The sequence below is a fragment of the Arvicola amphibius genome, chromosome 4 (assembly GCF_903992535.2).
Source record: "Arvicola amphibius chromosome 4, mArvAmp1.2, whole genome shotgun sequence".
Taxonomy (NCBI): Eukaryota; Metazoa; Chordata; class Mammalia; order Rodentia; family Cricetidae; genus Arvicola; species Arvicola amphibius.
In genome coordinates, this window is record NC_052050.1 from 14,616,320 (window position 1) to 14,640,256 (window position 23,937).

The following is a 23,937-nucleotide window of genomic DNA, read 5'->3' on the forward strand; positions in this document are numbered from 1 at the left end:
GTTTGGGACTGTAGTAGAAGGTGGGGTGAGAAAGGACCAGAATCCCCCAGGGTCATCCGGGTTTAGCTGAAGTCCCAGCTTCACTGCTTACGGCGATGTGTCCAACCGTGTCTACTTATATTCTCTGAACATTTCACTGTCTAGAAAATGGGGCTAGAATTGCGTATTCACAAGACTAGTGTCAATATCACATGTGATGTGTGTGCTGCTTTCTGCTGCTGTTGCTTACAAAAAGCAACTTGGGCCAGGCAGTGGTGGCGCATGCCTTTAATCCCAGCACTTGGGAGGCAAAGGAAGGGGGAATCTCTGACTTCGAGGCCATCCTGGTCTACAGAGTGAGTTCCAGAACAGCTAGGGCTACACAGAGAAATCTTGTCTCAAAAAGCCAAAAAGATAAACAAAACATAGGAAAAAAAGCATTTTGGGGAGGAAAGGGTTTATTTGGCTTATACTTCCAGGTCACAAATCCTTCACTGAGAGAAGCCAAGGCAGGAGCTTGAAGGAGAAACCATGGAGCTCTGCTTACTGGCTGGCTCGTTGGCTCATGCTCAGCTTTCTTCCTTCCTTCCTTTCTTTCTTTCTTTCTTTCTTTCTTTCTTTCTTTCTTTCTCTCTCTCTCTCTCTCTCTCTCTCTCTCTCTCTCTCTCTCTCTCTCCTTCTTTCCTTCTCTCCTCCTCTTCCTTCTTCTTCTTCTTCTTCTTCTTCTTCTTCTTCTTCTTCTTCTTCTTCTTCTTCTTCTTCTTCTTCTTCTTCTTCTTCTTCTTCTTCTTCTTCTGTGCTGTGTAGTCTTGTTTGACTTGGAATCTGTTATGTAGACCAGGCTGGCCTCTTTTTTTTCTTCCTGTGACAGGGTTTCTCTCTAGCTTTGAAGCCTGTCCTGGAACTTGCTCTGTAGACCAGGCTGGCCTCAAACTCACAGAGATCTGCCTGCCTCTGCCTCCTGAGTGCTGCATTAAAGGCTGGGCTTTTATATTAACTATAAATCAAGACAGTCTCAGCCAGGGATGGTGGTGGCGCATGCCTTTAATCCTAGCACTAGGGAGGCAGAGGAAGGGGGATCTCTGACTTGGAGGCCAGCCTGGTCTACAGAGTAAGTTCCAGAACAGCCAGGGCTATACAGAGAAACCCTGTCTTAAAAAAGACAGTCTTTTATAGACACAGATATAGGCCAATCTGATATGAGCAGTTCCTCAATAGAGGAACTATTCCAGGTGACTCTAGGCTGTGTTTAGTTGACAGTAGAAACTAATGAGGCTGGGGCATCACATGCAAAGAGCTGCCTTGGGGTAGTGTAACTCAAGTGGCAGAGCCAGCGTCCTCAGGCCCATGGTTCAGTTCCTGGAGCTGGGCAGGGGGAGCTATGTGTGAAGTTTACCAGTGCTCACCAAACCGTCACTCTTTGTCACTGTTGTTGGGGCGGTGACATGCTATGAAACTGTCACAGGCGTAGATTCAAGCAACCACCACCACTGAGAGACTCCTGTCACTCATTAGTCACAGTCCCCTCCCAAGCCTGTTGTGCCTCAGACTCACCGAGGTCCCACAGGAATCTTGCCTCAGCGTTCGATGTTCTGGGATTTATTGTCATGAACTCAGCTATATACATATAATATACATGTAAGATGAATATACATGTGTGTATACCAAAAATATTTGAAACATTTTCTAAGATTTATTTTTTTATTTGTTTACATCTGTGCACTGCATGTTTTCTTGGTGTCCAAGGAGGTGGTGAGCCTCCCCATGATAGCTGAGAATCGTACCCAGGTCTTTCACAACAACAAGAAGTGCCCTTAACCACTGAGCCAGCTCTCCAGCTCTATATTTTGTAGTTTTGAGACAGGGTTTCACTGTGTTGTCCACGTTGGTTTCAAGCTTGTGGGCTCAGTGGATCCCCTTCTCCTCAGCCTTCCTAGGAGAAGGAGCTACGAGTCCATGCCACCATCGTACCTGGCTAAGTTTTTCTAAATGAACATGTTTTTATTCTGTGACATACACACCCAGGAGTGTCATTAATGGGAAGTGCGTGCTTTACTGTATAAGAAGCCATCAAACTCTTTTCTAGGAGGGCTGTGTCACTGGGTGTGGTAGCACTGGCTTGAAATCACCGCACTTGGGAGGCTGAGGCAAGAGGATTCGAAATTCAAGGTCATTATATATAACAAGCTTGGGGCTAGCCTGGGCTCCATGAGACCCTATCTCAACAAACAAGGCACGGACAGACGATGGTTGCACCATTTTTCATTTCTGCCACTTGCCTTTTTTGTTGTTGTTGTTTGTTTGCTTTTTGTTTGTTATTTGTTTTGATGAACTTTAGTGAAGTCAGCTCACTTAAGATGGTGCGTCATCTGCGATGTGAACTGGAAGGAGCTTTCCGTCCTTGCCCCCCACATGTTTAGCTTTTACTTTCACGTGTCACAGCTGAGGACTAGCCTGTGCGCTTAGTGATCTGAGTGAAACCAGGCTGCCTCTGATTTTCAGGTTGGCACCAGGTCCTGCCAGACCTTTGAATCAGCTGGGTGCAGGGAAGGGTCACCAGGAAACTCAGGCTCCTTGGACTCGACAGGAAGCGTGGGATGAAGCTGACTCTGGCTCCTGGTCAGCCGGGCTGGGGCCTGAGGCTTCCAGGCTGGCTCAGTGTGCACCGCCAGGAAACAGTCCAAGCTCTTTAACGGCCCCACCCCTGCAGACTAAATTCATAAGCGAGATAGCTCCATGCTTCTTCCTCTGAGAACTAGCATCTGATAGCCTGGAATAAGATTGTATGCAGAGTGATGGTGACCGTGTGTCCTTCAGGCTCCTGCAGCTGTATTGGGGGCATGTGATGTTGGGGTGTCTACCTGGAGAAGGCTACTGTAGGTTTGTTGCTGCTGTTTTTTTAAGGTTCATCAGTGTGTATGAGTGTTTTGCATGCTTCTTCGTGTGTGCACTTCATGTCCTCGGAGGCCAGAAGAGAGCGTTGGAACTGGAGTTAAAGATAATTGTGAGCTGCCATGTAGATATGGAGAACCAGCGCTGGGTTATCGGCAAGATCAGCCAGTGCTCTTAGCCACTGAGCCATCCCTCCAGCCACTACTGTGAGGTTTTCTGTAGATGCTTGCATACATAATGGTATTTGGCCTCTTTCTCACCCAAACTTAGCATGTGCACAAATGTTCTTTTCCATTTGTTTATTTGTTTATTTTTGAGAGTGTTGGAATTGTGCTCTGGGCCTCATACATAAACAAGTGCTCTATCATGGGGCTACAGCATCCCAAGCCTACAAAACTGATTTAACCTTGCTTTTGGTTATTGTTGATTTGTTAAAATAGAATCTTGCTATATACATACATACGTACATATATGTACGTATGTATGTATTTCAGATTGGCCTGGATTTCACAATCTTCCTACTTGTGAGAGCTGGGATTATGAAGGTGTGCCATGTACCCTTCATTTATTCATCTGTTAATATCTAACATTACAGTTTGTTTTTTTTTTGTTTTTTTTTTTTTTTGTTTTTTTCGAGACAGGGTTTCTCTGCAGCTTTTTTAGAGCCTGTCCTGGAACTAGCTCTTGTAGACCAGGCTGGCCTCGAACTCACAGAGATCCGCCTGCCTCTGCCTCCCGAGTGCTGGGATTAAAGGCGTGCGCCACCACCGCCCGGCTCTAACATTACAGTTTGTGGTTGTTTTTCTGAAACAGGGTCAGCGCTTGAACTTACTATATAGCTGTAATGACCTTGAGCTTCTCATCCTCCTTCCTCCACCTCCCCAGTGCTGGGGTTACAGGCATATGTCACCATGTCCAGTTTTTTGCAGCACTGGGGATTGAATTCAGAACTTCATGCATGCTAGGCAAGCTCCCTACCAATGAAGCTACTGCCTTAGTCTTAACATTATATATTTTTAAATGTATTACATCCATGTTGGTAAATAGAGTCAGTGGATATCACAGTGGTACAAGCCCTATAGTTTTAGTTTTACATAATTTTTTTTCGAGACAGGGTTTCTCTGTAGCTTTGGAGTCTGTCCTGGAACTAGCTCTTGTAGACTACGCTGGCCTCAAACTCACAGAGTTCTGCCTGCGTCTGCCTCCTGAGTGCTGGGATTAAAGGCACGTGCCACCTCTGCCCGGCTCACATAATTTTTCTTAAATATTTATTTATTTATTATGTATACAATATTCTGTCTGTGTGTATATCTGCAGGCCAGAAAAGGGCACCAGACCTCATTACAGATGGTTGTGAGCTATCATGTGGTTGCTGGGAATTGAACTCAGGACCTTTGGAAGAGCAGGCAATGCTCTTAACCTCTGAACCATCTTTCCAGCCCTTCACATAATTTTTTAAAAGGGTGTTCATTTTTATTTCATGTGCATTGGTGTTTGGTCTGCATGCATGTCTGAATGAGGGAGTCGGATCCACTGGAACTGGAGTTACAGACAGGTGTGAGCTGCCATGTGGGTGCTGGGAATTGAACCCGGGTCCTCTGGAAGGGGAGTCAGTGCTCTTCACCACTGAGCCATCTCTCTGGTCCCAATTTCACATAATTTCACTTAAGTCTTCCAACAACTCCATACCATAAGCAAGCGGACTATGAACACGGTTATTAGAACCTTCCAAGACTAGGAGATAAATTCATTAAATTAAATCATTTTTCACTGAGGTTTGGAAGCGAGGTAATGGAGCACTGGCTCCACAACTTGCCCTTTGTTCTACCTGGAAGGTGTCCGTGTGCAGGTCACTTGTCACAGTTATGTGTGCACATGGGATGTAGTGGGTCCAAACTGGACTTCTGTGAGTTCAAGTCACACTTTCGGGAGGTGGAGAGAAGGCTCAGGAGTTAAGAGTAAGCATTGCTCTTTCAGGGGACTCAAGTTCAGTTCCCAGTACCCATGTTGAGCAGTTCACAGCTGCTATAACTGCAATTCCTGGGGATCTGATGCTTTCTTCTGCCCTCTGAGGGTATCTGCACTCATGCGCACATACCCACACAGACACACATAGACAACAATAGCATCAGTCTTTAAAGAATGCACAGCCGGGGCCGGGCAGTGGTGGCGCACGCCTTTAATCCCAGCACTCGGGAGGCAGAGGCAGGCGATCTCTTGAGTTCGAGACCAGCCTGGTCTACAGCTCCAGGTCAGGCTCTAAAGCTGCAGAGAAACCCTGTCTCGAAAAACAAAACAAAAAAAAAACAAAACAAAAAAAAAAAAGAATGCACAGCCGGGCTGGGTGGTGGTGGCGCACGCCTTTAATCCCAGCATTCGGAGGCAGAGGCAGGAGGATCTCTGTGAGTTCGAGGCCAGTGTGGTCTACAAAGCCAGGGCTATTACACAGAGAAACCCTGTCTAGAAAAAAAAACAAAACAAAAATACACTTTGTGTTTCGACAACTTGGCGTGGAAAGAAAAATGAAGTAAAAAAAATCTTATTAGTAATTTTAAAATGTCATTCACGTGACAAATGATGAGATGGAGAGTGACGACGGAGAAGACACCTGACGGCCTCCTCTGGCCTCACATCCGTGGATGTGCACAGCCGTACACACAATTGTGCACACGCCATACATCCAGCCATTTCATATGCACACGTGTATATATACAAATAAAGCTCCTTCCTCATAAAAGTTAAATAATATCCCAGCGCATGTCTTGACCCCACCTTGTTTACCTAGTCATCTGTTGGGTGACATTGAGGTTGATTCCACCTTCAGCTGTTGGGAAAAGTGCAGCCACAGACAAGGATGCGCAGATACCCACTGAGTCCTTTCTACTTGGAAAAAAAAATTGTTTAATTAATTTTGTACGAGTATGTGTTTTTGCAGACCCACCAGGTGTGTGGAGGTCTGAGGACTTCTCAGGAGTCAGTTTTCTGCTTCCTCCTGGTTTTTGAGGCAGCGTCTCTCTTGTCGTTTCTGCTGCTGTCGCGCACACGCTAACCGACACGCTAACTGCCAATCCTTTCCTCTGTAGGCGCGGTTATAACCGTGAGCCACCACATCTGTCTCCTTTAATGTGAGTCTTGGGATCCAACTCAGGTTTTGAGGATTCTGTGTAAAGCATTTTTACCTGCGGAGCCATCTTGCCCACCCTTTCCTTCCTTCCTTCCTTTCTTCCTTCCTTCCTTCCTTCCTTCCTTCCTTCCTTCCTTCCTTCCTTCCTTCCTTTATTTCTTTCTTTAAAAATTTTTTCCTCTTTTTTATTACTTTATAAATAATACCAATCAAAATTCCCACTTTCTCCCCTCTCCCACTTCCCTCCCACTCTCCTCCTTTCCCCATCCCCCCTACAGTCCTAAGAGAGAGCAAGGTATCCTGCCCTGTGGGAAGTTCAAGGCCCTCCCCCCTACATCTAGGCTTAGGAAGGTGTGCATCCAAATAGACTAGGATCCCAAAAAGCCAGTACATGCAATAGAGACAAATCCCAGTGCCGTTATCATTGGCTTTTCAGTCTGCCCCAATTGTCAGCTACATTCAGAGGGTCCAGTTTGATCACATGCTCGTTCATTCCCAGTCCAGCTGGAGTTGGTGAGCTCCCATTAGCTCAGGGACACCGTCTCAGTGGGTGAACCAACCCCTCGTGGTCCTGACTTCCTTGCTCATATTCTCTCTCCTTCTGCTCTTCAACTGGACCTTGGGAGCTCAGTCCAGTGCTCCGATGTGAGTCTCTGTCTCTATCCATTGCTGGATGAAAGTTCTAGGGTGATATTCAAGATAGTCATCAGTCTGACTACAGGACAAGGCCAGTTCAGGCACCCTCTCCTCCATTGCTCAGGGTCCTAGCTGGGGTCATCCCCATGGACTCCTGGGAACCCCTCCAGAGCCAAGCCTCTTGCCAACCCCAAAATGGCTCCCTCAATTAAGATCTCTCCTTCCCTACTCCCATGTCCATCCTTCCATCTCAGCCATCCCACTCCCCCAAGCTCTCCCCAACCTTCCCCTTCTTACCTCTCTCTTCCCCCCTCCCCTTCCCTCTACCTCACCCCCACCCTCATGCTCCCAAATTTTGCCTGGCGACCTTGTCTTCTTCCAATTTCCAGGAGGATCTATATATGTTTTTCTTTGTGTTCACCTTATTACTTAGCTTTTCTAGGATCATGAACATAGGCTTAATGTCCTTTGTTTATGGCTAGAATTCACCCTTTCTTTTCAATTCTCCAGCTGCAGACTTGCTGGACCGTATGGCAATTCTTGTCTTCTCTTTGGGAGCCAAAGTGCTTATACCATATGGCATGCCCACTGGCAGTGAACATGTGTTCTAAATGATCAGCTATCTTTTAAAATGTCTGCGTGCCAAGCACATGCAGACCCACCACAACAGTTTGAGGCCACTCCACTGAGTTCTGGCTGCTTCTCTGCTGGTTTTCTGTTCTTGGACAAATACGTTGTTTTCTGTTCTTGGACAAATACGTTGTGTCTTCCAGACTTCGTTCTTGCCCCTATGCCCCGTGCTCTGCACTTCTTTTTTTTTTTTTTAAAGATTTATTTATTTATTATATAGCATTCTGCCTCAATGTATGCCTGCACGCCAGAGGAGGGCGCCAGATCTCAGTACAGATGGTTGTGAGCCACCATGTGGTTGCTGGGAATTGAACTCAGGACCTCCGGAAGAGCAGCCAGTGCTCTTAACCTCTGAGCCATCTCTCCAGCCCACAGAGTGGGCTTCTTAATACAGAGCCGAGCTCTGCTCCCTTGATTGGAATCTTCCATGGACGTCCCATTTTTCCCCTTGTGGCAATGCCTAATTCAGACAGTAGACTGGATGCCGCTTCCTGGACTGAATCTCCTCCCTTCCATCCTCAGTTGTTCTCACACAGCCACACAAACTTCCTTGGTAGTGTTCAAACCAACTAAACGGGGCCATGGCTGTGGATGTGGTTCAGCTAGTAGAATGCATGCTTCCTAAATTTGAGGCCCAGGTTCAATACCTAGCACTGCATAAACCTGGGCATGTAGAACAGGCCTGTAATTCCTGCGCTGGGGAGGCAGAGGTAGAAAGATCAAGAGTTCAAGGCCATCCTCTGCTACAAGATAAGTTCTCAACTTCCCTGGATTACATGAAATGCTGTCTTAATAAAAACACCAAGATGGCTGGCAAGATGGCTCAGCAGGTAAAGATCACTGTCGAGCCTGATGAACTGAGCTCGATTTCCAGGACCCACTTGGTGGAAGGAGAGAACTGACTCCCACAAGCTGTCCTCTGACCTCCACGTGTGCACTGTGGCTTGTGTGGATGCGCGTGTACGTGCATGCACACACTCACACACCCCAAACAAATCAATGTAAAAAATGACTTAAAAAGAAAACATATAAACAAACAAACGAAAACAGGTTTGGGGCTGCAGGGACAAGTTAATTCCTTCTGAGTTAAGAACAAATACTCTTCCTGCCGAGGATCTGACTTGAGTTTTGTTTCTAACACCCAGGTCAGGCTACTAGCAACTACCCTGCAACTCCAGCTCCAGTGAATCTGATGCTCTGATGCCCTTCAGGACTCCTCAGGCATTGCACTCATGTTCACGCACATGCACACACACACGCGCACACGCATACACACGCACGCACACACACACACACACACACACACACGCACACGCACGCGCATACACACGCACACGCACACACACATGGGGAAGAGAGAGAGAAGCTTATTCGTGTTTGGATGTTTGTGTGTGGTAGCATCTGCTCAAGGATGTATCCTTTTTTGTTTGTTTGTTTTTGGTTTTTCGAGACAGGGTCTCTCTGTAGCTCTGGAGCCTGTCCTGGAACTAGAACTAGCTCTTGTAGACCAAGGTGGCCTTGAACTCACAGATACTCTCCTGCCTCTGCCTCCTGAGTGCTGGGATTAAAGGCATGCACCACCACCGCCCGGCTCTGAGGATGTATCTTACTCTCCATCCTTGCCTTTGTCATATCCCAGGACCAACAGCATCTTCTCAGAAAAGCTTCCCATAGATGTCCTAGAGCAGTGGTTCTCAACCTTCCTAACGCTGTGACCCTTTAATACAGTTTCTCATGTTGCGGTGATCCCCCAACCATAAAATTATTTTCGTTGATACTTCATAACTGCAGTGAGTTGTGATGTAAATCTCTGTGTTTTCCGATGGTCTTAGGTGACCCTGGTGAAAGGGTTGCTTGACTCCCAAAGGGGTTGTGACCCACAGGTTAAGAAATGCTGTCCTAGAGGCTGTCCTGATTCATTTGTCAGTATAGTGTAAACACCTTTCCTGGTACTTGTTTGCCCCCTGCTCATTTTTGGTCTCCTTGGCTCTCTATCTGAATAAGTCTATTTCTGTGGGGGTGGTCTCTGCCTGCCATGGCCAGCAGAGTTAGTGATCCACGTGGAGCGAGAAGGAAGCCTGGTTCAACCTGACCTCAGTAGCTGGTGCTGGTTCAAACTCCCAGAGTCTGACTCCAGGCGGTTTATTGTAGGCATATTTAAGTACAGCTCAATTTGGAAAACAGTTTCCTGGTGAAATACAACCCCTGTGCACAAGGAGGCATAATTACATTGGAATTCTTCTCAAAGGGCATGTCACCTCTTCCACGAAGATGGGTTCTAAAGATAGGCTAAGATAACACGTGTTATCTTAGGGGCCCAGCAGGAGGATCTGGTGTGGTCTCTGTCCTGCAGCTAGTACAGAGTTCATCTGGACTTTTAGCCACCTCTATCCAGTCTTGGTTGTGGGAGTGTGGTGAGGGAGGACAGGTATGGTCTGACCCTACAGATAGTGCAAGGATCACCTCGGGCAGGTATGGCCTGGCCCTACAGATCATCTTGGCTGTTAGTCACTTCTATCCAGCCCTGGTTGTGGGAGCGGGAGGTGGGGTTGGGGCGGGGGGTTGGGAAATGGGGATGGATGGTGGGGACAGGTATGGCCTGGCCCTGCAGATAGTGCAAAGATCACTTAGACTGTTAGCTACCTCCAGTCCCAGGCTTCTGGGCAGAAGACAGATAGTGCCTGGCCATCAGGGGGGTTCACTCAGGAGCTTCTGTGTGTTGGATAGATAAATAGACTCACATACACAACACCTGTGCACCTGATGCAGGTCTAAGGCGTGGAGCCCTGTTTTAAGCCGTCATTTGCTTAGAGGTCATTTCTTTCCTCCAGTTTGCTTGGTTCCAGGAAGAGGTGTTGACACCTTTGATGACTGCGCTGCAGCCTATAAAAACTGGGTTTCCAACTCAGGACTCCAGCCTCATTTCCTTCATGTCTTTGTGGGAGGGCATGGTTTAGCTTCCACACTCCCTACGATGCTGCCCTGAATCTCCTCCCATGGGTGAGGAGGATGAGCAGAGCAGGCCACGAACTCTAATGCAGGCTCTTCAAGGTTTTATTTATTGATTTTGGTTTTTCAAGACAGGATTTCTCTGTGTAACAATCCTGGCTGTCCTGGAACTCGCTTTGTAGACCAGGCTGGCCTTGAACTCAGAGATCTCCCTGCCTCTGCCTCCTGAGTGGTGGGATTAAAGGCATGCACCATCACAACTTGGCTCTTTAAGGTTTTTTTTTTTTTTCTTCTTCTTTTTTTTTTTTATTTTTTTTTATTTTTGTTTTTTTGAGACAAGGTTTCCCTGTAGTTTCTAGAGGCTGTCCTGGAACTAGCTCTTGTAGACCAGGCTGGCCTCGAACTCAGAGATCTGCCTGCCTCTGCCTCCCGAGTGCTGGGATTAAAGGCGTGCGCCACCACCGCCTGGCTCCTCTTTAAGGTTTTTGAATTGAGATGTATAATTCATGGATCACAAAGTAGACCCCGTAAAAGCATATAGGCCATACATACCTTCAGTAGATTTGCAGTTTTGCAGCTACCATGACCATGTAAGCTCAAAGCATTTAGTCACCGCCAAGAAACTGTGGGGCGAGGGAGACGGCTGAGTGGGAAGAGTGATCACGAGCCAGCCAATCTAGTCAGAATGGAGAGTTCCAGGTTTAGCGAGAGACCCTATTCCAAAAAGAAGTGGGAGGCTGGAGAGATGGCTCAGTGGTTAAGAGCGCTTGCTGCTCTTGCAGAGGACCAGGGTTTACATTCCAGTATCCACATCAGACAGCTCATAACCATCTATAACTCCAGGAGCTTTGACACCCTCTTCTGGCCTCTGTGGATACCCACATTCGTGTGTCCTATATGAAAGAAACAGAGGAAGACACACAACGTTGACCTCTGGCCTTCGTATGCATATGTACATATGTGACTATGCATGTGAATATGTACATACTCAAACACATATACACACAGACTCTGTACCCTTTAGAAGTCACTTGTCCCCTTCTTCCCCAGCCACAGTCAATCATTCACTCTCTACCGCTCTTCCCGTAGATTTATCTACCTGGATGTTTTATATACACACATGAACTCTTAGACATGGTCTTTGTGCCTGGTTCATTTCACTTAACACAATGACTGTAGAGTCACGTGTTAAGACCCTCCCAGGGAACAGATGGGGCTCAAATGGGGGCTCTGGGATTAGAAAGGGCTTGATTGCAAGGGTATGGGCCATGGTAGAGTATCCCAGGGTTAGTAGCAACAGGGAGCCTCTCCCACCCACAGACTGGGAAGAGTGAGGAAGGGCTCTCACTGGGATCTAGGCATGGAGAAGGCTCTGTAGGGAGAGCTCCTTGGCGGGCCATTTCGTTAAGAAATGAGCCTAAACTGTGGGGACTTTGCCGGGATGGAAAAAGGGAATGAGCCTTGTAAATTTCCTCTCCTGTCTCTTGTGGGTACTGTATTTTTACTACTGGGGCCCAGAGGCAAAAAGCCCCCTTTGTTTTGGTTGCACAGTCTCTCCACGCGGTGACACAGTTAGGGGGGAAAAAGGGGTGCTGGGAAGGGTGAGAAGTGAAACCCAAGGAGACACTTGTCTTTCAGCCGACAAGCTTCTCTCAACCCCTGTAGATGCATAACTTGGTGAGAGGGACCACTGAGGCTCACATTACATTGTTGCATGGTAACGTGCATTCTGCCACTTTCTGTTGAATCCTAAAACATTAGTCATCGCCAGTGTCCTTTGTTTAAGCCAGAGGAGAGAGCTGTGATGCTCCAGACTGAGCGGTGGTGACGGTCATCCTCAGGTCACAGCGGCTATCCGAGTTGCCTTCATGGGTTTCTTATACCTTACCTCTTTCCGACCTCTTGTCTTGACTGGGTAGAGCTGACTTGAGAAGCTGGAGTCCTAGGCCTGGGAATGGTTTAGCTGGTAGAGTGTTTGCGAGGGTCCAGTCTTCCAGCATCGTGTAAAAGAGTGTTGTAGTGCAAACCTGTACTCAGGGGATACAGGTAGGGACATCTTTGGCAACATAGTGAGTTAGAGATCAGCATGAACTGGGTAAAACTTTGACCAAAACAAAACAAAAACGATGTGTCTAGCTGGGTGGTAGCAGTGCACATCTTTAATCCCAGCACTCAGGAGGCAGAGGCAGGTAAATCTCTGAGTTCAAGGCCAGCCTGGTCTGCAGATCGAGTTCCGGGACAGCCAGGACTACACAGGAAAACCCTGTCTCAAAAATAAAACAAAACCCCCAAAAACCCCAAACAAGAAAAACAACAACAAACAAAGAAGCAACACCCTCCACCTCCAAAAACAAACAACAACAATAACAACAACAAAAACCCACACTGTGTTCACCGGCTAAAGTTAGTGCTGTTTGAATTCTCCAGTGGTGGGTAAGAGGGTGGACTATTGAGACAGGGTTTTATGTACTCCAGGATGGCCTCAAATTTGTTTTCCTTGAACTTCTGATCCTCTGGTTTCTACTCCCAAGGGCCACCACTCCTGGTTGGCACAGTGCTGGGGATCAGCCCAGCACCCCATGCACGACAGGCAAACACTCTGCCCTCTGACCTGCATGCTCAGCCCTGCAACTATTTGGCTGAAGTGCTCACAGCGGTGCTAGGGAACTGCATCTTTCCCGTGACAATGAGGCACAACTCTACTCTGGATGAAGTCCTTTGGCGCTGCCAGTCGACCGGGTGGCTGGTTGGTTTCACTGGAAATAACGCCATACTGAAATTCCAGTGTGAGACCACCTTTGCAGAGAAGGTTCTTAGCAATGACAATGCCCAGATAGTCTGGTCCAAGCGTAGATTCCCTCCTAGGCAGCAAGCTGTGTGTGTGTGTGTGTGTGTGTGTGTGTGTGTCTGTGTGTCTGTGTGTCTGTGTGTGTGTGTATGTGTAGAGACCTGAGGTCAGTCCTGGGTATCATTCCTCACAAGCCATTCACCTTGGTTTTTGAGACAGGGCTTCTTACTGGGACCTGAGGCTCACCCATTATTCTAGGCTGGCCCAAGGCTCACCCATTATTCTAGGCTGGCCCAAGGCTCACCCATTATTCTAGGTTAGCTGGCCAGCAGTCCCTAGGGACCCACCTGTCTCTGTCTTCCCAACCTTGGGATTACAAGCATGTGTTATCACATGGTGCTTTTAAAAATATTATTATTATTAGTGTGTCTGTGTATTTAATTTTTTCCTTTCATTTTTTTTCTTTGTGTGTATGGGTGTTCTGTCCGCATGTACGTCTGTGCACCATGCGCATGCCTGGTGCCCACAGAAGTCGAATAAAGGTCATCAGATCCCCTGGAACTGCGGTTACAGATGGTTGTGACCTGCCATGTGGGTGATGAGAATCAACCCGGGACCTCTGGAAGAGCAGCCAGTGCTCCTAGCTGCTGAGCCATCTCTCCAACCCTTCTTATAGTCATAGTAGCTGTAATGGTTATAGTTAGCGTGTACGTGTGAATGTGTGCCCATGCACTCATGGAGGGGGACATCTGGAGTACCGCGGTCGCTCTCCACCTTATTCCCTTAGCACAGAGTCTCTCACTGAACCTGGAGCTGGGCTGGAGTCAGCAGGCCCAGGGATTCTCTTGCCTTTATCTTCCACATCGCTAGGATTATGGGTACGAATGCAGCCACGCCTAACTTCTCGTGTGGGTGCTGAGGATTCAAACGCAAGGCCTCATGCTCACTCAGCAAGTTTTCACCTGCTGAGCCGAGTCCCCAGCCCCTCTTGCCATTTTCTGTATCTTTTATCTGGAGCTTACATCTTTCAGGAATGGATCTTCCCCTGAATCTTTCAGGTTTGATGGTCACACGACTCTCAAAGTTTCCCTGAGAGCTTGTTTGCTTTTTGTTTGTTTGTTTTGTTTTTTGAAGTGAAGTCCTACACTGTAGCTCAGGTTGGCCTGGAACCCCCTGGGTAGTCAGGTTAGCCCCAAACTCATAGCAGTCTTCCTGCTCTAGCCTTCTGAGCACCGGGATTACACTCATTAGCCCCCATGCCTGGCTGGCTTGCTGGTTTGGGGGTTTACTGGGTGATTTGGAGTTCTTTGCTTTCTTCTCAACCATTCCTCTCATTTTCTCACTGCTTGGCTCAGAACTCCACTGTGGGGTACATTAACATTTTATGGGCTGCTGTGGCGATTGGCCACAAACAGTATCTTAGAACAACAACAACGTATTCGTAACAGGCATGATGTCGTGTGCTGAGAAATCCAGCATTTGGAGGCAGAGGCGGGAGGATTGCAGCAAATACTGGACTTTGTGTGGATTCCAGATCATCTAGGGCTATAAACCACTACACCACACACACACACACACACACACACACACACACACACACACACACACGTTTTTTGAGACAGGGTTTCTCTGTGTAGCTTTTGGAGCCAGTCCTGGAACTCATTCTGTAGACCAGGCTGGCCTCGAACTCACAGAGATCCACCTGCCTCTGTCTCCCGAGTGCTGGGATTAAAGGTGTGTGCTACCATTGCCCAGCTATTTTATTGTTTTTAAAGGGGAGAAAGAGTTCTAATTTCCTTGGCCTTGACAGCACACCCCAATCCTTTATTATTATTATTATTATTATTATTATTATTATTATTATCATTATTATCATTATTATTATTATTATTATTATTATTAAATGGCAAGTGTTATGAAGCCCAGGCTGGCTTCAAACTCTTTATATAATCAAGGATGACCTTGAACGTTAGATTCACCTGCTTCTACCTCTCCAAAGCGTTGGGATTACAGGTCTGTGCCAGCATAGAGTTTGTGAGCTGCCATGCGGGTGCTGGGAACTGAACCCAGGTCCATGTACAAGAGCAGCCAGTGTTCTTAACTGCTGAGCCATCTCTCCAGCCCCTCGCTTTATTTCTTAAAACATTATTTTGGCTGGGCCGTTGTGGCGCACACCTTTAATCCCAGCGCTTGGGAGGCAGAGGCAGGCAGATCTTTGTGTGTACAAGAGCTAGTTCTAGGACAGCCAGGGCTATCACTCAGAGAAACACTGTCTTGAAAAAAAAATTATTTATTTTATGTTTATGGGTGCTATTGTCTGCTTATATCTCTGTGTACCATGTGAGTGCCAGTGCCCATGGAGGCCAGAAGAGGGCATTAGGTCCCCTGGAAGTGGAGTTACAGTTATGAACTACCATGCTGATGCTGGGAACTGAATCTCGGTCCTCTGATAGAACAGTCAGCACTTTTAAACACTGAGCCATCTCTCCAGCTCTCTTAAACATTATTTTACATGGCCAGGCGGTGGTGGCGCACGCCTTTAATCCCAGCACTCGGGAGGCAGAGGCAGGCGGGTCTCTGAGTTCGAGGCCAGCCTGGTCTACAAGAGCTAGTTCCAGGACAGGCTCTAGAAACTACAGGGAAACCCTGTCTCGAAAAACAAAAAAACAAAAACACAAAAACAACAAAAAAAAACCCATTATTTTACATGACTTTTTAGCCCTACAAGACAGGGTCTTGTAGTCAAGGTTGGCCCCCAACTCAGAATCCTCCAGCCTCAGCTTCTGCAGTGCTAAGACCATAGGTATACGCTACCGTACCCAACTGCACAATAATTTTGAAAATTATAGGCAAAATCTGGGTGTGGGTGCACATACCTGTAATGCTAGCCTGGAGGGGGGCAGGGGAAGTTCAAGGTGAGCCTGGATTACCTGAGACCCTGTCCAGAAAGGAAGGGCTGGATAGCAGCTCAGTAGCTCAGTGGGTAGAGTGCTTGCCTTGCAAGGCTGAGGTCTTGAGTTTGAGCCTCAGAACCCATTCATAAACACAGTGGGGCGGGGAGGGGGAGAGTGGGGGAGGGGAGACTGATTGCAATCTTAGGGATGGGAGGCAGGGACCAGCAGGTCCTGGGGCTTGCCGTCTGGCTAGCCGAGGCCACACTGTTCTAGGACAGTGAGAGATCTTGTCTTAAAAAAACAAAAAACAAAGAAGACAATGCCCGAGGGATGAAAGATGAGATTATCATCTGGATTCTAGATGTGCAGATAGCGAGACACACACACACACACACACACACACACACACACACACACACGTAAAGATGCAAATAAAAAACAAAAAAGAAAGAAAATTGCAGGCAAAGGAAAACGCCAGTTATAGTCACACGTGGCCCAGCGCGGGCAGCCTGTGGTTCTGTGTGGCAACGGCTGGTGAACTATATAGAGAGTTGAATTAAAACTTGAGGTAGTGGCACACACCTTTAGTCCCAGCACTCGGGAGGCAGAGGCAGGCGGATCTCTGTGAGTTCGAGGCCAATCTGGACTACAAGAGCCAGTTCCAGGACAGCTAGAACTGTTACACAGGAAAATCCTGCCTCGAAAAAACCAACTCCCCTCCCCCCCAAAAAACCTTGCATGTTGACCAGGTGATGGACCGAGCACTCAAGAGGCAGAGATGGGTAGACCTCTGACTTAGAGGTCAGCCTCATCTACAGATGGAAGTCCAGGACAGCAGGGCTACACAGAGAAACCCTGTCTTGAAAATCCAAACCAAACCCACAAATTTATATGTTGGGGCTGGAGAGATAGCTCAGTGGTTAGAGCACCAACCAGCGACTCTTGCAGACCTGAGCGCTATCCCCAGCACATAAATGGAAGCTTCCAGCTGTTTGTAAACCCAGTTCTGACACCCTCTGAGGGCACCGCATGCATGCAGTGCGCAGACACGCATACAGGCAAACCACCATGCATGTTAAATACAAATAAAATAAAGCTAGAAAACAAAAAACCTTGCGGGTTGGATGGGGCTGCCCTGCATCTGGGTTCTGGTGTACAGTGATGAGCTAGGGTGGGCTGTGGGCTTCCTTTGCTATGGAAGGGTGGCAAGCATGCAAGGGAACATCCTATCTTAACCATGCTGAAGGGTTTGGTAGCCCACAACCTGGCCTTGCCAACAGGAGCTGGCGGGCCATCCCCCCTCTGCTCTACTGTCCCCCTGTCCCTCCGCCTCCCTTCCCCCATCACATCCTTTACTTTCGCTTTCTGCTTTCTACTCCGCTGCCCCTTTAAGCACGCCCTGTGTGACTTTAGGGATTTGTAATACACAGCTGCCGTCAGGAGGCTACCAGGGCTCCATGGGGTCTTTACTCTCCCTCCTCTTCCCCCCAAAACCTTCTTTGTCCCCCAACAATCCTCTCTTTTGCGGCCAGTGGCTGCAAGTACATCTCTAACAGGCTATGTCAGGCTTCTGTGACCTGCCAGGCTAGCCCTTCAGTGTGCCCCCCTATCTTCCTTTACCGTCCCCCCCTCTCTCCAGGATAGGGAGCTGGCACCCTGGGCCACTGAGCGAGCCAGGACTGTCCAGCCCTTTGATAAATGGGATCTTTGAGGAAGGCCACCCACGCTTCTCGATGTTTCTCTAGGATCTTATCCTTAGGATTTGCAGTACAGACTTAATATTTCCTTGGAGGAATGTATAGGAAAGAAGAAAAACAGGAAAGGAAACAGGAATTCAAATACCACTTATTCCACGAGGGAGCCGTGACCCAAACTGCGAGCCTCACTGGGAGCCAGGCTTCCTGGGGTGGAGAGCTCAGGCCTGGCTCCTCAGGTCTAGTTCCCCAGGCTTGGGCTCCACCCTGGCTGCAAAGGCCCCAGACCACCTCGCCCCACCCTGAGAACGACCTCTTGCTCAGCCACATGAAGGTAACCAGCGTCTGGTGGCTTATGGGACAGACTTGTCAGGGACTTCCTGCCTTTGATGCATGCAATTCCCATGCTATGTGTGCCGGGCGGGGCCTCTGAAGACGAGAGGACCCTTAGACTTCCTGAGTGTCTCAGTGTTCAGACTCTTGGGGTTTGCGGTTAGAGGCGCTGATACGAACATTGTGTTCTAGAGAGTGTGCCCTCTGGGTTGCAGAAAGCTAACAAAATCAAGCTGACCAAGAGGGTCTGAAAGGCCCTTGAAATTGCTTTTAGCAGCGATTGAATGACGGGCTGATGGACGCGAGTGGGGGGGAGAGGGGGTGTGACCACAGATTCCTTCCGCTGGGCTGTTTTGTCCTTCATGCCAGCTCTCTCAAATGCCACGGGAGATATGGCTAGCACTCACTGTTACCGAGGCCTGAGAAATGGCACTGCCTTGTAGCCTTCTCACAGATGGAAAAACTGAGGCTCGGTGAGGTTCAAGTGACTGCCCCAAGAATACACAGGGGACAAGCTCTCTCTCTCTCTCTCTCTCTCTCTCTCTCTCTCTCTCTCTCTCTCTCTGTGTGTGTGTGTGTGTGTGTGTGTCTCAGAGACAGAGAGTGAGAGAAAGAGAGAGAGAAAGACTACATCTTGTGGGAGTCAGCTCCCCCCCCCCACCATGTGGATTCTGGGGACGGGATTCAGGTCACCAGGCTTGGTGGCAAGCACCTTTACTTGCTGAGTCATCTTGCTAGTCTGTCCCTCTCTAAATTAGCTGCTAACATGTCATTTGGCAGGTTTCTCCACCGGAAAACCTGCTCTGAGAGGAGCACATGTGTGGACATTGCTCAGAATTCCTCCACAGAAGAGCTCTGGCCTCTGCCTTCCGGTTCTTATTTGTTCAATCTCGTTCGCAGGAACCTGGCATCCAACCTTGTGCATCCTAAGTACTCTACCATTGAATGACACCCCCCCAGGCCCTCAACCACTTGTTTTCTCAGAATATATACGGTTGGGAGCTGGAGAGATGACTCAGTGGTTGAGAGCACTGGCCGCTCCAGCAGATGACCCAGGTTCAGTTCCTAGCAACCACATGGTGGCTCACAACCATCTGTAACTCCAGTTCGAGGGCGTCCAACATCCTCTTCTGGCCCTAGAAGGCACCAGGCACACAGTTGGTGCATGGGCGTATGTATAGATAATCACCCATGCATAGAAACTAAAAATAGATAAATCTTTGAGAACGGCATGAGGCGTGAACTCGTGAGTGCCTGTGCTCTTAGAGACCCTAGAAGCTGGATTCCCGAAGCTGCAGTTACAGGTGCTTGTGAGCTGCCCGATGTGTGTGCTGGAAGCAGAACGTGGGTGCTTCTAGGAGAGCAGTCTGTGCCATGTCTCGGGCCCTGGAGCCAAGTATGTGGAGAGGTCACTGGGGTGTTGTTGCTCAGCGTGTGCTGGTCCCAGTTGGCTGGGTCTTAGGCGCCTCGCTGCTGGCTCCCGCAGCAGTGGCTTTTGTCTCAGTCAGCCTGGGCATCAGCCAGGGCTCCTCTCTGGGTGGCTGTCTTTTTTCCAGGTCTGTCCCCTGAGGATTCTGACCCTCAGGTGGGAGTGAAAGTGATTCCCCTTCCCCACTCTAAAGATGAGAAGGACCTGGAAACATCCTTTGAGGACTGTAAACGAAGGCTTTTTTCTGTCCTGCCCATTCTGCAGCTGTTTTTAAAATAATCACTCAGAGGTTCATATTAATTATAAATGTTTGACTGATGGCTCAGGCTTATTACTAACTAGCTCTTACACTTAAATTAACCAATATTTCGTGTTTATGCTCTGCCACGTGGTTCATGTCTTGTTACATCATTTCCTTCCTGTCTTACTTTCTCAGACACTGGCTGGCATCTTCCAGACTCTGCCTTTCTTATCTCGTGTCTCTGCTTGGATTTTCTGCCTCCCTCTATCCCACCTTGCCGAAGCAGCTTTATTTATCAACCAATAAGAGCAACACATATTCACAGTGTACAGAAAGACATCCCACAGTAGAGGATGAACCAGAGAAAGCTGGGAGAAGTCGTGGCTGCTCTGGGGTTTGGGATGGGTTTGCAGTGTGGGAGATGCTTGCTGTTCTCAGCTGGCTGTTTTTCAGGTGAATGGGTCTCACCTGCCTCTCAGCTGCCATTCCCTGTCGGGGTAGTTGCCTCTGGAGTAAGCATGAGATTTAAGTAGGCCCAGTCACTGGGAGTCTCTAAGGTAGGCATTATAGACATTTCCACTCTGACCACGGTGACACTGTGAAGAAGGGATACCCAGCAACCCAGTGAGGATTGACTGTTCTCCCCTTTTTTTGGGCATAGAGGAACCAACTCTCCAGGTTTTCCTACAGTGTCCCAACTTGATTTTCAAACTTCAAGTCTCCCTCCTGGAAAAACCATTAGCTCCAGGCAAATAGGGAGCGTCGTTGACGCTCTAAGGGAGAATGTCTCCAACTTCCGGAAAGTAAAATTGAATTGTAGGATATATGAGGAGAAACCAGAGTCACTGGGGGAGCTCAAGGCAGCCAAGAATCGTCGCTCCTTCCCCTCCTTTTCTGGGTGTCTCACGAAAGCACCTGCTTTCCTCCCTTGAGATATGGTCCGGACTCCAAATTCACTATGTAGCTGAGAATGACTTTGAACTCATCTTCCTGCCTCTACCTATTAAATGCTGGGATTACAGGTGTGCACCACCACATCTGGTTTATGCAGTGTTGGGGATTTAATCCAGGGCCCCATGCTTGCTAGACGAGCCCTCTACCGACTGAGCTATTTTCCCAGGTCTCTAGAAGTAGGCTTCTGTGACTCTAAGATGGATCAGTTTGTGCTGACAATGAAGTAAAGCTGGTTATGACAGCCTTGCTCAGTGACATCTGGAGGATAAAGAGCAGATGCCTGCTTGGGCTCTAGGTGGTCTCTATGGCCACACCCGTCTCTGGGCCACTTCCATTGCAACGGAGCCCCTAATTGCCTGACGAGAACATCCAGAATATGTAGAGCCAGATACATGGACCGCTGGAAGGATGTCCAAGACCAAACGCTTAGGCAAAAACAAAACAAAACAAAGAACAGACTGAGAAACCCTTTGACATTCTTAGCACATGAGCTCTGCTCTGTAAATAAGCCAGTGAGAAGCCACAGGTGAGAACGACACCTCCTGCAATCTTTAACCTCTTATCAAAGGGCAGGCTTAAAGATGGCCTGCTTTGCTTTCCAGGGAGGGATTAAAGAGAGCTGCAGCTTTTATTAGCATGCTGTAAAATGCTCGTAATGACGTCCTCGGCTTTGAGCTGCCCACTGCGCTTCATCATAAGCATAAAGCCCAGGGCTTGTCTGTAACTAGATCACTGTGGTTACTCTGGGTGGTTTTTCTGCTCTTCTGGAAATGAATTGATGTCTAAGCGCTGTGTTTGGAGTTCTGTCCTTAAACGGCCCACTTCTTCATCACGGGCTTCCTGGTATGTGTTTTATGACCTTCCCTCTCTTTGGCTAAGGAGCAGAGCTACAGCAGATCCCCTGGAGTAGAGAGCCACTGTGTGGGTGCTAGGAACTGAATCCACGTCCTCTTCAAGAGCAACGAGTTCTCTTAATGGCTGAGTCACTTCTCCAGCCCCTTGGTTATGCTGAGGTGAGGAGATAGACCCAGTGTGAATGGAACCATTCCCTAGACAGGGATCCGTAAGTGTAGGAAGGAGAGAGAGAACTGAGTGTATGCATGCCTGCACTTACCATTTTCTTCTGATTACAGATATGTGACAGGTTTTCCCGAACTTCCTCAGCTCTGGCTTTCCTGCTATGGTGGACTCTAACCCAGAGCTGTGAGCCAAAAAGAACCCTTTCTCTCCGAAGTCACTTTTATCCAGGTGTTTTACCATACCGGCAGGTAATGAAACAAAGATACTAGAAGAGTATGGTACCACATGCCTGGTGACCCCAACATTTCAGAGCCCAAGGCAAGGGGATCCATGCTCCAGAATAAGAGCCTGTCTCGAAACACAGCTGAACAGAGAGAAGATAAGTTTTCAAAGGGACCTCCAGGCAATGGCTTTGTAGGTTGTTTATCTCTGGTCTCAAGAAAGACAGCATTGGCGAGGTGACTTGCTCAGAGCTGCCTGTCTGCCTTTGACCATCCTTAGATCTCAATCTCAGGTATGCTTTCTTGCAGAACTGTTTCTTGAAGCTGTGCTGGCCTGTCAGGGGGCATACTTTCCGCTCTAGGAGAGGCAGGCACAGAAGCAGGCCAGTGGTACCACCCACCTCTACCACTCAGCCCCATTCAGCCGCCAGTCACCCCGGCTGGGAACCCCAGAGGAGGAAACACCTGCTCGCCATGACTTGAAGCTGCCGTTTGCCCGCCATCCAAAATGAGTCATGAAGGCACTGTGGAGAGGATTTTACTCATCCCCCAGGAATGGACTCTTGGAAGGCTCCAGAATGACTAGCTTCAAGTGTTCTGTCTCAGGCACAGGGCATTTTATCCCTCTCTATGTCTGCAGTCACTTCCCTTCTGGATACTTCCTGTTTCTGGGAGCAGGCAGCGCGCCAGGCAGAGCTCAGCCTCCGAGCAGACGGGCGGAGACATCCTTCCTCTTATTCCTAGTGTTGGATCCCGTCTTCCTTCCCTGTCAGAGATAGCCATCACAATTCTGTGCTTTTCCCAGGTCCCTGCATGCCAGCAGGGCCGAGGACACAGAGGAACATATTTCTATCTGCAGCTCTGACCTTTGGCAGCTGCTTAGCAACCGTTATCGATCATTGGCTTCTTGGGCCTGGGTAATCAGGGCAAGATCTGGGGCAAGGGTCCATTCATTCATTGATTTAATAAATATTTACTGGATGCCTACTATGTGCCAAGCCCTGGTCAAGATGCTGGGCTATGCAAACAAAGCCTTGACATCGATGTCCTCACAGCAATTATGTCCCCCCCCCCCCGGGAGGGACAATGGGCCATCTAGATACAAATGTGAAACATTAGAGCATGCAAGATAGTGGTGAACAGAGAAAACAAAACTGGGAAAGCAAATATGAATTCTGGGTCCAGGAGAAGGTAAATTATTAAATGCCGAAGGGAATTTTGAGCAGACATTCGGGGCTGGGTAAGGGAGGCCAAGAGCCTTCTGGGTAAAGGGAAGAGTAGATGCAAAGGTCTTGAGGTTGGGAATGTTCATGTGTGGACAGGGTGATGACCAAGGGGAAGGGTAGCAAGCTGGAGTAGAGCTGACTGAAGAGGGGAGAGCTTCAGGCACTCAAGCCAGAGCCTTCTACACCGTAGTAGCACGGACCTGGGCTTTTACTCCACATGACACAGGAAGCCATTGGCTCTTCATAGCGAAGGATAAGATTTATGTGTTTAAGGGAATTCTGGGGAGCTAGAGTGACAGTTACCTGAAGAGAGGATGTGGAGAAAACCTGGAGACCACTTAGGAGGAGACGCTAGTGTCTAGAGAGCGATGGTGGCTTGGGCAGACAGTGGTAACTGGGGTGACAGGCAGCAGACTGGAGGGTAACAGGCTCTGCTGATAGGAGGGCACGGGGGAATATGTGAAAACACAAGGATGTAGAGAGGACACCACTGTGTCTGGCCAGCTGTGGTGGCGCATGCCTGTAATCTTAGCACTTGGGAGGCTGAGGCAGGGGGATCACATGTTTGAAGCCATTCTCCGCTACACAGTGAGCTCCAGACCAGTTTAAGCTACGTAGTGAGGCCCTGTCCCCAAAAACAATAAATGAGGGCAAGTGAGATGGCTCAGTGGGTAACATGGCTTCCTGCCAAACCTGGTGATCTGAATTTGATCCCCAGGACCCAAATGGTGGAGGAGAGAACCAATTTCCCAAAGTTGATTTCCTGACCTCCACATTTATATCATGGCACATACACACTCTTCCCGAATTCCTACAAATATATAGCAAATATATATATATATATATATATGTATATATGTATGTATATATATATTAAAACATAGCAAAAATATATAAACAAATGTAACAAATTTTTAAAAAAGCAAT

The 23,937-nt window shown here is 48.2% G+C and overlaps 1 long non-coding RNA gene across 1 annotated transcript; it reads left to right on the top strand.

Annotated features, from left to right (window-relative positions):
* Window positions 1-21,138: 21,138 nt before the first annotated feature.
* On the top strand, window positions 21,139-23,436 carry LOC119812791. The gene is made up of 3 exons (XR_005285118.1): window positions 21,139-21,386; window positions 21,677-21,811; window positions 22,094-23,436. It is a non-coding gene; the product is annotated as an uncharacterized LOC119812791 (long non-coding RNA).
* The last annotated feature ends 501 nt before the right edge of the window (window positions 23,437-23,937 follow it).